The following is a 16,630-nucleotide window of genomic DNA, read 5'->3' on the forward strand; positions in this document are numbered from 1 at the left end:
ACATTTCTCTGCCTGGTTCTTCTTCTAATTTTGAAACTCCATCTGCACATAGGTGAGATCTTTTGATATCATACAATTCCATCTAACTCTGATTTAAAAAAAATTCTTTGTCTTTGTGTTCAAGTTGATTATTTCTTCTGCTTGTCTTCACTTAACATTTCTTTTAGAAATCGTCATTTGATTACCACCCACTATTTTTATTTTAATTTCAGATGTTATATTTTCATTTCTAGGATTGATCCCCTGTCCCTCTCACAACCTCCTGTCCCTCCCACCCCTTCCTGTCTCTTCCTCTCTGCCTCCCTTTCTCCCATCCTTTCCCTGTGGTACTGGGGATTGGAGCTCTCTCTCTCTCTCTCTCTCTCTCTCTCTCTCTCTCTCTCTCTCTCACACACACACACACACACTGTGCTTTAGAATCCTTGGCCACTAACTCCAACATCTGGGTTTTATTAAGTTCTGGGTCCATCAGGGCTTCTTTCTACTGCAGAGTAGCCTCACATCTGTTGCCATGTTTCAAGGCGGAAGTTAGTATTCAGGGAAAGTTATTCTCATGGCTGTGGGAGAGACAAAAGAGGAAAGTTCACGTTTCTGATGTTTCAAGCCAGACTTGTTTGAGGTCTGCCAGCATTTCATTCAGTGAAACAAGTTCCAGGGTAAAGCCCAACATTGGCAGGCAAGGAAGTATACTCCCTCCATGAAGGTTGGGAGCAAGTAGATAGGATGCTTTAAAAATGAAAATCTAAATATTTTTAATAAGAAGTATGTCTTTGGCTAATGAAACAAATGGACAAAGATCAATTACTGGCCCTAAGCTGAATAACCAGAAGCCACATGGGACCACTGGTATCTTTGAAGCATAATGAAAAGTGACTTACCGGGTAGAACGCCTTACTTTTAAATTGAAAGCTTTTTCTCCTTCTTGATAAAATGTCATTCCCTTTTCAAAGTCTGTTTGCCTCTAAAGTGCGTGACTGAAAAATGAAGAAATGATTAGACTCTTAAGTTTGTGAAAATTCAACCTCATCTGCTCTTGGGCTGAGCTCTCAAGCCACTGATGTGTGATAGGTTGATGATAAGGAACAAATGTAAGCCTAGATTATCTGGCCCAAGATATCTGACCTCAGTCCCAGAAGTGTGGTAGAATCAAAACAGTTAGTTATTCAGTTGCATTGGGGGATTTAATCACACACATTCCTACTCTGAAATTCTTTGTTTTAACTTCACCTTATCCCAGGTGAACTACATCCCTGCCTCCAGGGAGAAGACTTTTTTTTTTTAAATGAAGCTCTTTAGCTGGCTGTTCATTTGTCTACCCAATGATATTCTTTGTGGTAATCCAGCTATAGGAGAGCACTTTCCTGGGTTGTTTAAGTTTTTCTAGAATTCCCAAACTGAAGAGACAGGGAACCATCTAGAGGTAGCACCAGTTAGAAGCAACAAGGATGACCTGGGCCTAGAGACTAGATTGAGAACCTGGTGTGTCTTGCACAATGGGGCCCTCACCTCTGGGCCTGCCGCTCGCTGCATTAGCTGTGAGGACTGAGCTGGATTGGAGGATACCCAGCTGCTATTAGGAACTGGAGTAGTGCTGGAGAAGCCCCAGTTGTTTGTCATCAGAGAGAAAGCAGTTTGGGAGTGAGTTACACAAAGGTGGCAAAAGCTCAGAGCAGCGTTCAGGCATGGTGAGGGACAGAGTCTGAGTCCAAAAGGACTCATGCTACACAAGGGTAGCATGAACATTCAAGGGGTAGCTGAGCCTTTTCCAATTCCCTGGTGTCAAGCCCGGTCAGTTCACTGTTACACCACCCTGGCTAGTTCTGCTTTTTCCCTTCAATGAAACAGTCATCCATGACCTGAGTGGCCCTCAGGGTTCAGTTAGGCATGAGATTGCCATTTCCACGAGGACACATGTTGTGTATGGAACAGGGTTTATTAACTTCTCATCTCATATCTCTGCTTTACTAAGGTCACAAAGCCACACCTGATATCAGCAATGGAGGAGATAGATGGGCAAACAGGAAGAAACTGGAACTGGTGGCCCTGAGGAGCAGTTCCTGTAACTTCCATGACCCCTTTTTTGTGAGTGCTACCCCTGTCGTCCCCACTAGGTGGCACCACAGTACGTAATAATGAGAAAAAAGACTGACAAGGCGCTGCCAAGAAAAGTTAGGAGACCGGAGGAAAGCTGTCTTTAGTTGTAAACTGGGTGTAATTAACTTACTTAATAAACTGTGTGTTTCAGATGGGGAAGTCTTGGAGCTGGAGATGTGGTTCAGTGAATGGTTAAGAGTACCTGCTGCTCTTGCAGAGGACCTTGGTTTGGTTCTCAGCACTCAGCGGGGTGGCTGAAAGCCTACCTAACTCCAGTCCCAGAGGCTCCAACACCCTTGTTTTGTCTCTGTATGCAACTGAATGCATGTGGTACACATATAGACAAGTACACACACACACAGTAAAAATAAATAAATCTTTAAAAAAAGATGTGACAATCTTATATAGTCATGCTAGACAGTAAGTAACCTTGTTCATTCCCTTTCATTCCTGTAAACTCGAACAAAGAGAAGCTTAAAATCCCGACTGTATCACTAACAACCTTGCTGGACTAAATCAGTTGAGGACATGCCTAGCCTGTGGGTCTCATCCTCCAGGGTATTAAACCTCTTTGTTGAGAGGATGGATTACTGCCAGATCCTTTTATCACTAGGGCTGAGCTCTCGGAGCTGTTGGGGATTAGACATGAGTCTTCTCTAACTTTAGTGCCTTCACAATCCCTTTTCAATCAGTCTTCTGTGGGGCCCAGATAAGATGCCACAGATAATGGAGGGGCAGATGTGGCCACCTCTGCAGTACCTCCTTCCTGGTACCCAGCAGCCAAGCTATCCTGGTGACAAAATACAAGATCTTCTTGGTTCCCCCCTCGTCCGCAGAAGGACAGGCCAGCATATGTTTATCTACTCCATGTTCAATACAATTCAGGATGGAGTTACTCAGCGGGAAGCAAAGCTCAGCGAGTCCAGTGCATCTGCCAGGATTTGTGATGCTGAGAGATGCCCTGGGGAATGGTATCAAAATCTAACATCTCTTAAGTGTACTGGGCTACAGATCTACTGCGTGCCACATCCAACTTCCTGAGGCATCCTTAGTATCCAGTGGCATTTATAAGGCAATTTATTTGTGCCTAACTCAGCATGAGTATCATGTCCTTTAGCCCATGTACAGAACACTTTCCTCTAAGTGGACACACAGGCTGTGCTACAGCTTCTGAGGTTAAGGGTACTCACCTCTGGGGGGGGCATTTACATTGCCATTGGGGCAACACCCTAAGAGATAAAGGCAGAGTTTCATTAGAGTAAAAGTTATACTTTTCAGAACTGAGAAATTTCTCCCTTTTTGGTGAAAATATGATTTTGAAAAAAAAAATCATGAGTTAGATTTGAAAGTTGCCCTTTTCATCAGCAATCCCATGTCAGACTGTGCAGTTAAGCAGTTAGGGTCTCAGAAACGTTTGGATCTAATCTATACACTCACAAATAAGGGTGACAGAGATCACACACTCTAAGTTTGAACAATCTCTCCAAGCGGACAGAGTAACAACTGTCAGACACTAACAGTGCTTTAACCAGCAATCCCACATTTGCATTGTTATCAGATCTCTTTTCAAATAAGAAAACCTATCTGTAGACTGAGCCGCTCACTGCCCCTTCACCGATAACAATCAAAATCTAGATTCAATTGGAGTGTCCAGCTGAGAAAAGAAATTTCACAAGGAGCAAGGAACCTCAAGGGGCCAATAGGGAAGGATCTCTAGGTCCCAGGAACAGAGTAAGATACAGAAATGTGTGATGATAAGTAATAAGTGTGCCTTCCCTCTCCCCATCTACCTCTCAGTATGTATGTATGTATGTATGTATGTATGTATGTATGTATGTATGTATGCATTTTTCTGCTTGCATTTGTAATACGAAATCTCTGTAAAGCTAGTCTAGAAATGGATAGGTTTGCTTGACTACAGGGAGAGATGCTGACTAGTATGGGCAAGGGCAGAGAACACTTGTTGGGAACCTTTTGAATTAGTGTTTATGGGTATGTATGTTCATATAGGGGGAGTCAAAGGATGATGTCAGGTGTCTCTCACAATCACTTTCCTTTTTATTCATCTATTTATTTAGAGACAGGGTCTCTCACTGGACCTCTTGGTGACTTGGCTAGCCTGGCAGGCAGCAAGCCTCAGGGGGTCCTCTGCCTCCATGTCTGGCCTGTATGACCACAACTGTTTGTGTTTTTGATTGTTTGTTTGCCTTTAACATCAGGATTGAAATCAGAGTCTCTGCTTACAAAAGTGTTTACTGAATGAACCATTGCCCCAGCTTCTCCTTGTTAATTTTGAACCACACAGACGTATTTACCCATTCAGGCAACAACAGTGAAAACCATTACTAATACCCAGATCCCCCACCAAACAAAATGTACAAAAAGCCAAACAATTCAAATTTATGAACATCACCATAACAGTCTGAACTATGATGATCTTTGTGGTGTTGCCAATTCAGGGTCATTTCCCTTTGCCGTTTTTGTAACTTTATAGTAGGATCATTGCGTGGTTGACAAGACCATGCAAGGTTAGGATGAACCCTCGTGTGAAATTACAGTCTTGTCATGAATACTTCTTTGCATCCCATTCCCATTATTTTATTTATTTATTTATTTATTTATTTATTACATATCAATCCCAGTTCCCTCTCCCTCCATTCCTCCGTCCCTCTTCCCCTCTCTCTTCCCTCCTCACATGCACCCCGACCACCCTCCCCTCCCCCCCACTCCACATGTAGAGTGATGCTATCCAGGCAGGATCATCTAAATCTGTCAAGTCATTTGAGGTAGGGACTAGGACTTCTCTCCTGTCTCTAGGTTAAGGGAATATTCCTCCATGGTCCTTTTGTGTACCAGGAATACATCCTGGTTCCACTGTCTGAGGTCCCTTAGACTGCTCAGGCCTTCTAGCTGAGAACCATGTCCAGGGGGTCTGAATCAGACCTATGCTGGATTCCCAGCTATCAGTCTGGGGGCCGTTAGCTCCTCCTTGTTCAGGTCAGCTGTCTCTATGTATTTCTGCAGCGTGGTCTTGTCCTCCCTCTCTGCATCTTGATTCTAGTGTTTAGTTGTGGGTGTTTGTTTCTGTTTACAACAGGTACTAGATGAGGGCTCCATGATGGTGGATAAGTTAGTTGTTGATCTCATTATCAAGGAAGGGCATTTATGGTAGCCTTTCCACTGTTGCTCAAATTGTTAGTTGGAGTCAGTCTTGTAGGTCTCTGGATATTTCTTTAGGTTCAGTTTTCCCTTCAATCCTGTAATGGCTTGCTCTTTTATGTTCTCTCTCTCTCTTTCTTCCTCTCTCTCTCTCTTTCTCTCTCTCTCCCTCTCTTCTGTCTTCTATTCCTCCCCTGACTCAATCTTCTTAGTCCCATGTGCTTTCCTCTCCTCCCCTTCTCTTTCTCCTAGCTCCCTCTCCACTCACTGACCCCCATGTGTTCTGGAGAACTTGTCCCTTCCCCCTTCTGTGAGGGACCTTATATGACTCTCTTAGAATCCACCATGTATCCTAGTTCCTCTGGTGGTGTGAATTATAGGCTGGTGATCCTTTGCTCTAGGTCTAAAATTCATATATGAGCAGGTACATACCATGTTCCTCTTTTTGTGACTGGTTTCTTCAAATTCCATCCCCTTGCCTGTGAATTTCAAGATTCCATTGTTTTTTTTTTTTTTCCTCAGAGTAGTATTCCATTGTGTAGATGTGCCACATTTTCTTTATCCATTCTTTAGTTGAAAGGCATCTAGGTTGCTTCCAGGTTCTTGCTATTACAAATAATGCTGCTATGAACATAGCTGAACACATGTGTTTGTTGCATGGATGTGGATCATTTGGGTATATGCCTAACAGGGGGACAGGGGGATAGCCGGGTCCTGTGGTAAACTAATTTCCATTTTCCTGAGGAACTGCCATACTGATCTCCAAAATTGCTGTACAAGTTTACACTCCCACCAGCAGTGGAGGAGTGTTCCCCTTTCTCCACATCCTCTCCAGCATACGTTGTCATTGGTCTTTCTAATTTTAGCCATTTTGGCAGGAGTAAGATGGTATCTTAAAGTTGTTTTGATTTGCATTTCCCTCAGAGCTAAGGATGTTGAGCACTTTCTTAAGTGTCTTTCAGCCTTTTTGATTTCCTCTATTGAGGATTCTTTCTTCAGTTCTATTTTTTAATAGGATTATTTGGTGTTTTGTTGACTAGTTTCTTGAGTTCTTTGTATATTTTAGAGATCAGCCCTTTGTCAGATGTAGGATTGGTGAAAATCTTTTCCCAGTCTGTGGGCTGCTGCTTGGTCTTGTCAACTGTGTCTTTTGCCTTATAGAAGCTTCTAAGTTTGAGGAGGTTCCATTTATTAGTTGCCGATCTCAGTGTCTGCGCTACTGGAGTTATGTTCAGGAAGCAGTCTCCTATACCGATTTGTTCAAGGGTACCTCCCAGGTTTTCTTCTAAGAGGTTCAGTGTGGCTGGATTTATGTTGAGGTCTTCGATCCATTTGGACTTGAGTTTTGTACGTGGCAATAGACATGGGTCTATCTACAGTCTTCTACACACCATCATCCAATTGTGCCAGCACCATTTGTTGGAGATGCTTTCCTTCCCCCATTGTATTCTTTTAGCTGTTTAATCAAAAATTAGGTGTTCGTAGGTGTGTAGGTTAATATCAGAATTTTCGATTTGATTCCATTGGTCTATTTGTCTATTTTTGTGTCAATACCAGGCTGTTTTTAGGAGTATAGCTCTGTAGTAGAGCTTAAAGTCAGAGATGGTGATGCCTCTTGAAGTTCTTTTATTGTACAGGGTTGTTTTGGCTATCCTGGGTCTTTTGTTTTTCCATATAAAGCTGATTATTATCCTTTCAAGGTCAGTGAAGAATTGTGCTGGGATTTTAATGGGGATTGCATTGAATCTGTAGATTGCTTTTGGCAAGATTTTTACTATGTTTATCCTACCTATCCAAGAGCATGGGAGATCTTTCCATTTTCTGGTATCTTCTTTAATTTCTTTCTTTAAAGACACAAACTCCACTGAATGGGGCTATTGAGAGGACTCTAGGAGTCCACACCTGTAAAGCACAGAGTCAAATGCTCAAAACCAGCTCACTAGAACAGACAGTCCATTATGCAGGCAGTTATTTTGACACACAGGAGCTACAGTGCTATGACCGTCAGCAAGGGAATGCAGCTGTTGACATGCAGTAAGCACTAAATGATTGCCATTTCCCTCACAGCCCTAAGTCCTGGGCTTCCTGGGTCTTCCTAGATTCTGTCTCTCTGAAGTAATTTCCCACTGAAAAGCTTGTGAGCTCTCCGTTTTGGTCTGTAGGTGGAACCATCGAGCTGCTCTAGACTGGTTCAGGCATTTTTAAATGAAGAATCTGGCTCTATTATTTTCATGTCAGTTTCTTAGGTTTATCTAAATAAACATTTCCATATTCTTTTTGTCGGCGTTAAAGTGGATTAAGTTATGGCAGGGGGAGTGCGGTGTGCTGTGAAATCCAGCATCTACTCTAAGCCTTCAGAGTCAGCGAAGGAGAGGTGTGGGTGATTCTCTGAGTAACTCAGAAAAACAGAAACAGCCCTCCGAATAAAGAACTGACATGTTTAGAATGTTGGGGGTCACACCTCACAAGTTCCATCTTTAACTTCTTTGGGAGAATTAGCATGGCCTGTTCTAGATAGGATTGAAAACCTGAACCTAGATAATTAAGGCCCCAATCTTTGCATCTCCCCTCAGGCCAATAACCATGAAACAAAATGCACAAGCCTTAAGCAGACATTGATTGTAGGAAATGATGTTGTGAGTGAGAGGGGACTGCATTCCTTTTTCTGTTTTTGTTTGGTTTGACTTTGTCTCTGTGTAGCCAAGGCTAGCTTTGAAATCATGATCTTCATGTCCCCCGAGTGCAGGGGTTACTGGTGCTTGACACTTAGCTAATGCTTCAGTTTTTATGTATGTTGGGTCCTCATGTGCAATACTTATGAACAGTTCCTATATTAGCCACATGAGCTAACAATCATTTGGGATAAGGGAAGCAATCCTTGGAGAAGTAAAGTGGACTAATGTTACAGAGCAAGCGGGGAAGAAGGAAGGCATTTGAACAGTCTGCCTCTTTCTGTAGTAAGGACCCTCGTCTCCTCTTGTATTTCCCCCTAGTCTTTGCTGGAGTATGAGTTGGAGTGCCCCCAGAGATTTTCCTATTGGTCAAGTAGCCCTGTGACTACAAATTTAAAAAGGCTTTCTTATTGTGGTTGTTTATTCACTTCTTTACAACCCGAGACAGCAGTGCTCAAGGCCTGAGGAGAGACTGAATGGTGGTTGAACTCTGGTTCTAATTGGGGCATGGCTGGCCATTCCTGAGCTTTGGGAATGAAGAGAGTTGGGCAGTGGCCAGAAGGCCGGGAGAGTGGAGTTCTTCTGTATGTAGGATCTCTGAGTGTCTGGCAGGGGCCAAGCTAGGTGCTGAACATACCCCAGGAACCATTTGGCTTAACTATCACAACACCCCTGCATGGGGAAGCCAATACTACTCCTACTTCACAGGAGGAATTTAGACTGAGAAGGTCAGTCAGTCCCTTCATCCTACGTCCCATAGCCAGTAAGTGCTAACCACTTTGGTTTAGGGTTTATACCTTGTCATTTGGCCGGGTGACCCTGGTGCCAATGGAATTACCCATGCTTGCATTGCCCAGGCTGGTTGTCCTCTGTGCAAATGATCTGTAAACAAAAATGGGTTCCGCCTTTTGGGTGATTTGGTCATGATTCTGTCTTTACAATCTGCTCCGAAGTTTCTTTTCCAGGTAACTCTCTCCTCCCTCTCGAAGCACCCTTTCTGCAAAGCTAGGCAGACCGAGGGATGCACTGCTACAAGGGCACCAGGGCTGCTTTGCCTCACTGTTCAGGACACACACATGCCAGAGCCTCTAAATGACCCCCAGACAGCCAGATCCCGATCAGCAAAGGGAGAAAAACAAAGAATTTTCTTGGCCGTGTTTTGTAGTTTCCATTAGCTTAACTGTCATCAAGAACAATGCTGACTCAGGACCTGAATTATTTCTTTCTCTGCTTGGGTTCTTGCCTTTGGCTTGCTGCCATCCTCTGCATGCCGCAAGGCATGAAGACAGGTCTCCACCACGTCTATCTCTCTGCAGGGAGACAGATAGCATACATTCTGGATCAGGGAGCAATATAGCTTATTGCTTGGGAGAGTGCATCTAAGTCCTGGCTCGGGCACTGCGGAGCTATGTCCTTGAGCATATTGCTTAATCAAAGACTTGACTTTCTTCCTCTATCAGCTCCAGACTCTGAGGCTGCCTCCCCGTGATGACTGTGGTCATGGTCCATAAGACAGGCAGGGGCGGTGCTCAGGGGAGTGCACAGCCCTGGCCCTACACTGGGTGGTTGAGAGTGCTATACATGAGCTTTCTTTGACTTCATGGTGCCATGGTGGTATGTAGTAGCATCTTGCCTTGTCAATGAATTGGGTTAGTGTCCACAGCCCTTTGGCCATGGCTTCAGGTGACCGGAAGGTAGAGAAGCGTGGGCTCTCTTGCTTGGGTCGTAGATTGGCAGAGACAGCATCTTCTGGAGCAGGAACACCGGGAGGCTCTTAACTATTATCTTTGTAAATCATTATCCAATAAAATACCCATGATCATTTATTTTGGGTCTAGTGGACTCACTAATACCTTGTCTTCAGTGGTGTGCTACATGGTAAGGCACCCTTGAGTTCTCCACCCAGGCTTACATGCTTGACCAGGCAGGGCCTAGAGGACCCTGGGAATTTGTGAGCTGCTAGACTTCCTTGTATTAGAACATCGTCCTCCCTTTCTCAAGTGCCCAGGATTATGTGTAGAAGACTGGTCCTCCATTCCATCTCCATTTGGTTCAGGGTGCTCCTCAGGACCCATCAGCTCTCTGCCCTGCTTTTCTGTCTTCCCTTCTCTGCCATGTCCCCCTTGGTACCAAGACCATGTGGTTTTTACCCACACAGGGAAGGGCAGCTATTGGCTGGCTAAGCCATCTTATCCTACCACCACGTTTTTCTTCTAAAAGTACTCTTGTGTTTCTGTGTGCACATCTATAACACACAGGTGGAAGTCAGAGGACAGCTGTGAGGAGTTGGTTGTCTCCTTCCACCAGGGTGTTCCTGGGTCAGACTTAGGGTCAGAGCTGTGTAGGAAACGCTCTCCTCAGCTGAGCTATCTCACCAGCCTCAAGTTTACTTTTTTTTTTTATCCTGTCCTTTAAAATTATTGTTGTTGTTGTTGCTAGTTGATATGTGAAATGATGGGTTTCGTTATGGTCCTCCCATGCATCTATCTATCTATCTATCTATCTATCTATCTATCTATCTATCTATCACAGGACTCCTGAAACACATGCTTACAAGTCTAAGGACAGGTGTGGGTTTCGAAAGCCAAGCAGAATTATGCTCTGCTGTCTCAGAAGCATCCTGTCAGTCTCTGGGGTTCACTCCACTGGTCAGTGCCTCTGGTGGCCTCGCTGGCCTCTACCCTCATGGCTCGTGTAGACCCTTGAGTAGGTGCTGCAGGGGACTGTGAGTGCATTAGTCTTTAACACATGTCTACCTGCTGTGCAGTAGGTGTTGCATCCATGCTTGCTGAGAGACGGTCTGTTCTAACTGCCAAGTGTGAGTGTTAAGGTCCTTGATGCAGTTTTGTACACAAGAGAGATTATTCAGAATTAACTTAGCTTTTAAAATTAGTCTTTGACTTATTGTGAGGCTAAGATTTAGGGTTAAATTTGTATATTTTTAAGCTTTTAAGTTAAATCATAAATATTTTTGCTTATAAGTCCAGCAAGCTCCAGCAATCACATTTACGGGGAAATTAATGTTTGGTCCCATTTACAAATTTGGTCAAATTCCTTTTAAACTAATTTTATGAATTCAATAGATTAGATTCAATTTATTTCTTAATATCATACTTATCTTACTTAAAACGTTTTGAATACTTAAGTAACTAGTATCGATTTATTATGTTAAATTTATAAATATGTCAATCCTTTAGTTTTAAAAAGATACTAAGTTCTGTATTGGACTTGTTAAGATTTAAACTAAAAAAAACCCCACAAGTTTAAATCAATTATATATGTAAAATTAGGATGACAAGCTGATATCTTATTCTATTAGGTTAAGTTTTCATAAATGTCTTAAGTACATAACATGCCAAGGTTTCACAGAGTTAGCAGTTGTAGTTATACATGACTGTGATCCCAGCACTCAGGAGGCTGAGGGAGGGCATGAGTGTCTGCCCCCTCTCTCTCCCTTAAAACATTGTTGCCTGAATCCTAAGGATGCTTGGGCCTTTGACCACAAGTGATCATTAGGACTTACATCTGGAAATACCTACCAAGAGTTTTAAACCAGGAAGATCTACTTGGAAATTGCCTGTTCCAGCTTATTTAGAAAACTCTGATTGCTGGGTTAGACCCTTGCCCTGCTTGTAAGTGAGTTGAGTTGATGGAATTAACTTTTTTCTTGATTTTTAATTGAATTTTTTTTCATACAATATATTATGATCAGTTTCCTCTCCCCCAACTCATCCTGGATGTTCCAACTTCCCCACCCAGATAATGCCACACCCTTCCCCTCTCTTTAGAAGACAGGTAAACAATCAGAATAAAAAAAAAGGAGAGAACAGAAGAAACACACACACACACACACACACACACACACACACCCACCCATAAAAACACAAAATCAGAAACTGTAATATACAAGCAAAAGACCAGTAAGGAAAAAGAATGCTCAAACAAAGCAATATGGGACAAAAAGTTTGTAAAATAAATACCTTTGAGTTGCTGGCAGTGGTGGCTCATGCCTCTAATTCCAACACTCATGAGGCAGAGGCAGGTGGATCTCTGTGAGTCTGAGGACAGCTTGGTCTATAGAGCAAGTTCCAGGACAGGCTCCAAAGCTACACAGAGAAACCCTGTCTCAAAAAATAAAAACAAAAAAGAAAAAGAAAACAAACAAACCATTAAGTTAATTTTGTGTTGGCTATGGGGCTTAACATTAAGTATAGTTAATATGCCTACTAAGACTCCACTGGAGAAAACTAATTTTTCTTTTGTAAGCAGTTATCAGCTTCTTGGCAGGGGTGGCAGCCTATGTCCACTTACTCCTCTTAGCTTGGTCTACATGTCAAGTTCCAGGGCAGCCAGGTTGACAGTGTGAGATGCTGTCTCAAAAGAAAAAACGCCATGCTAAGAGAAATGTTAAGAAATTTAAAAAAGTAAACAGGGCAAGGAAGATCCTTAATGTTATCAACACGCCAGTTCTTTGTACTGGTCTGGAGGTAAAATATAAAATGAAATATTTACCAGAATCCCAGCAAGCTTGCCTTCAAAAACAAGTAAAATGGCTGAGCACAGGTGGGCAGGCAGGCAGGCAGGCAGGCAGGCAGGCAGGCAGGCAGGCAGGCAGGCAGGCAGGCAGGCAGGCAGGCAGGTGGTCAGAGGCCTGCCCAGTGCCGGGCACTACTGTGATGAGGAAATATGCAGTGGGGAAATTGGGAGAGAGGGAGAAGTGGAGAGGGTCATGTGCTTCAGGAGGAACAGAACTGGAGCTGTGACGTGGTAATGAGGGATAAGCAATGTGGATGGCTGTGCTGTCCCTGAGGCCAAGTGATGTCTGTGCCTGTGTTGACTCCAAGGGCCATGTCTGGGCCCACGGCCCCTACCACAGTCAGGGTCTGTGTGGATGTCCGTGTCATGTGCTACACCAAAGGTCATGTGGATATTTGTAGTCTGGGCTGCCACCTGAGGCTATGTGATTCATGTCCAGGCCTGTGTTCCTACCAAAGGCCATGCAGATGCCTGTTGTCGGGACTGCTGCCTAATGCCATGTTGATGTTTGAAGTGTTAGGCTGGTCTCACCCTTCATGGGAGAGCTGGCTCTGGTGGCCTGGATGCAGGAGAGGAGAGAAGGCACCATCCGTTGTCAGCAGTGGGAACACGGGTGCTACTCCTCGATGTCCACCTGGTGTGGGGAAGCTGACCCTGCCCCTTGCAGCTGCATCAAGGCAGAGCAGGTGTGGACCCAGGAGTGCTGGCCATGATGGTGTGAGTATGGGGAGCTGGTCCTGCCCCTTGCCTGAGGCGGTGTGTGTGTGTGTGTGTGTGTGTGTTTAGGGGTTGGGGGGAGATCTCTGGTGGCGGCCTGGGCTGACCAACTCAGCTACCACCCAGGCCCACATCCAGGGCTTTGAGTTGGCCCATCCGGATATGTACCCCATGTACGAGCCCTGGAGAACCATAGCCACAGGATCTCCATGACTTGAGGCAGCAGCAGGATGTCCAAGTGAAGTCTCAGTGAGGGTCCAGTACTGATGGTGTGTCAGAAGCCAGAGGCCTTGAACCAGACCAACAACTCACTCACTGCAATGGATGTTTGCAAGTAAAGCTGTATGGGCAAAAGAGTGTACCGTGTGACACACTACAGTTCCCAAGGCCACTACACCAAAGGAATATGTGCTGGATAGGAGGGAGAGACGGGGAGGGGAGTGGGTTTTATTTTGTTTTATTTTTCTTCCTTTTGGGGGGAGGCTACCAAGGTGGAAGGAAGATATGAAGGGACAGGGAAATGACTGGGATTGGGGTGCATGATGAGAAATTCCCAAAGAATCAATTAAAATTATGATAAATTTTAAAGACAAAAAAGGACAAATGAAAAGGCAACAACAACAACAAAACAGACTGAAAGGACTGTTGTAAAACACACCCGATGAAAGACTGTAAAGAGTTTACATAGAGCAATCATAACCTATAATTTCTAAGAAGATAAAGACTCAAGTGGGCAAGACAGAGACTTGTTTTCAGCAAAAAATGGTGTGTGTGTTTGTGTGTATGTTTGTGTGTATATGTATGTGTGTTTGTGTGTATATGTCTGTTTGTTTGTGTGTATATGTATGTGTGTGTATACGTATGTGTGCTTGTGTGTATATGTGTGTGTGTGTATGTATGTGTGTATATATGTTTGTGTGTATATGTGTGTGTGTTTGTGTGTGTATGTGTGTATATGTATGTGTATATATGTGTGTTTGTGTGTGTGTGTGTGTGTGTGTGAATAGTGAAAGCAGAGGTCCCACATTATTGGTCATTAGGGAAATGCAATTTAAAACTGTAATGAGATAACATTTCGCATTCCTCAAATGGCTCTTGAAAAATAAGGCGGACAATGAGAACAATATTGAAGTGGAGAAACAAACTGTACATTGCCTGCAGAAATGTAGCATACTGTAGCTACTTTGGAATACTTTGCAGTTTCTCAAAAATGTTAAGCATAAGATTTCTGTATAACATTGCCATTTCACTCCTCGGTAAAGAGAAATGAAAGCATAATTGCAAGAAAGATTTAGCCAGAAATATTCATAACAGTGTTATTCATAATATTTCAAGACTAGAACAATCCAAATGTTCATGGACTAGGGAGTAGATAGAGAAAACACTGGTATATCCGTACAGTGGAGTACCAGGAATTGGTGAAGAAGGATGAACTAATGATATGCTGTGTTATGGATGAATCTCAAAAACATGCTAGGCTAAAAAAGCCAGTTTTGCCGGGCAGTGGTAGCGCACACCTTTAACCCCAGCACTCGGGAGGCAGAGGCAGGCAGATCTCTGAGTTTGAGACCAGCCTGGTCTAGAAGAGCTAGTTCCAGGGCAATCTCCAAAGCCACAGAGAAACCCTGTCTCGAAAACAAACAAACAAACAAAAATGTTAGTTTTACAATATGTTACATATATATGATTATATTTCATAAAATGCTCAGCAAAAGCAAACTTACAGAGACAGAAAGTAGATTAGTTATTCCCTGGGGTAAGAATATGAGAATAAATTAACTATGAATGAGCATGAAGGATTCAATTGGAGGAATAAAAATGCCTGGAGCTGCTTTATGGTCACAGTAGCAGTGTTGGGCAATGTAACTAAAAGTTATTGAATTATACACTTGACTTAATAGATCCAAAATATACATCAGTAAAGTTGTTAAAGAAAAGGCCTGTGGTCCTGGAAAGACGCCTTGACTTTTTCATGTTTAGTTTATTTCCTTGTGAAATGAAGACAAGAATGTTTTCCTCATAGGGGCATTGGGTCCAATTATATAAGATAGTAGGGACCTACAGTTCAAAATCAGAATGCCTGACATGTTGGTTTGAATGAGAATGGCTTCTGTAGGCTCATATGTTTAAATATTTGGTTCTCAGTTGGTGGAACTGTTTGGGAAGGAGTAGGTGGTATGGCCTTATATTAAGGGAGGTGTGTCGGGAGGGGGGCTTTGAGGTTTCAGAAGAATATAAATCTTGTCTCTTGGCTCCTTGTTTATGTTACCTAATAATATGTTCTTGTAATTCTCATGGTGGTAGAGAGCTTTCTTCCTCTAGTAGCATGGTTTTTAAACTTGTGTGTGTGTGTGTGTGTGTGTGTGTGTGTGTGTGTGTGTGTGTATGTGTGTGTTTGTGTGTCTCTGTGTGTGTACCTCCAACCGAATACCATTTGTGAAGCAATTCCACTTTGTAGCACCTATTGCTTTGAAGTTACTCATTTGCTCAGGCTACTAAATTTTTGTGGACCAAGTTTTTGATAGCATCCATACTTTATTAATCATCTTATGTGAATATCAAATTATTTAATACCTACAACCAGATCAGCGAATATGCATGGTTCCCATGATAGCGCTGGCCTCTGAGAAGAGAGCACCGAGCAGTGTACCGATGTGTTCCAGCATGCTGATGAGAGACTTCATGAAGGACTCAGCTGCTCAGGGTGATTTAGGTGAAGTCAAGCCTTTGGCTTTCTGTTTGCTATGGGACACCGACCCAGACCTAGAGAACTCCTTCCTGCTAGTAATGGGCAATTTTCATTGCAACTGTTGGATTTTGGGGTGAGCCTTGGAAAGATAAAATTTCATCTATAATTTTAGGATAATGATAATCCTTCCTTATGAGGATTGTTTTGAATAGTAAGTGCAGGAAGATACACATAGAAAATGCTTATCCCCATGCCTGATCTATGGTCAGGAATCATAAGCTATAGCTACTACTGTTATTAATATTTTGGAGAAGTTCAGGATCAAATTTCCATCTTTTCGGGCCTTCATTTTCTGTATTTATGCCTCTTACCCATGCAGAAAGGAAAGCAATTTGATGTGTGGAATTGAAAGCCAACAGATTTACCTACGATTTCATGCTAGGCCATCACAGCTTATGTTTGGAGTCTATAGGAAAAAAGAATCTTTTGTTCATTTCGATTACTCTCAACACAGCTCAATTTCTTATCTGACAATGTGTATTGGTCATTAAGGCAGCCTCAGAAAATTATCTGTCCATTTCCTGAATAGAGACGTTTTAATTTTAAAAAGTCTCCCATAATTTTTGGACATTTTATTTTTAAATGGAGGAACTTATAGTGCATTAAATTTACATCATGAGCTGCCATTAGGCCACATATTGTGTGTGTTCTCTTGTGCTGATTTAACGTACGTTCAGATTCTTAAAATGTGTTTATAATAGCT

Source organism: Phodopus roborovskii, unplaced genomic scaffold, assembly GCF_943737965.1.
Source record: "Phodopus roborovskii unplaced genomic scaffold, PHOROB, whole genome shotgun sequence".
NCBI lineage: Eukaryota > Metazoa > Chordata > Mammalia > Rodentia > Cricetidae > Phodopus > Phodopus roborovskii.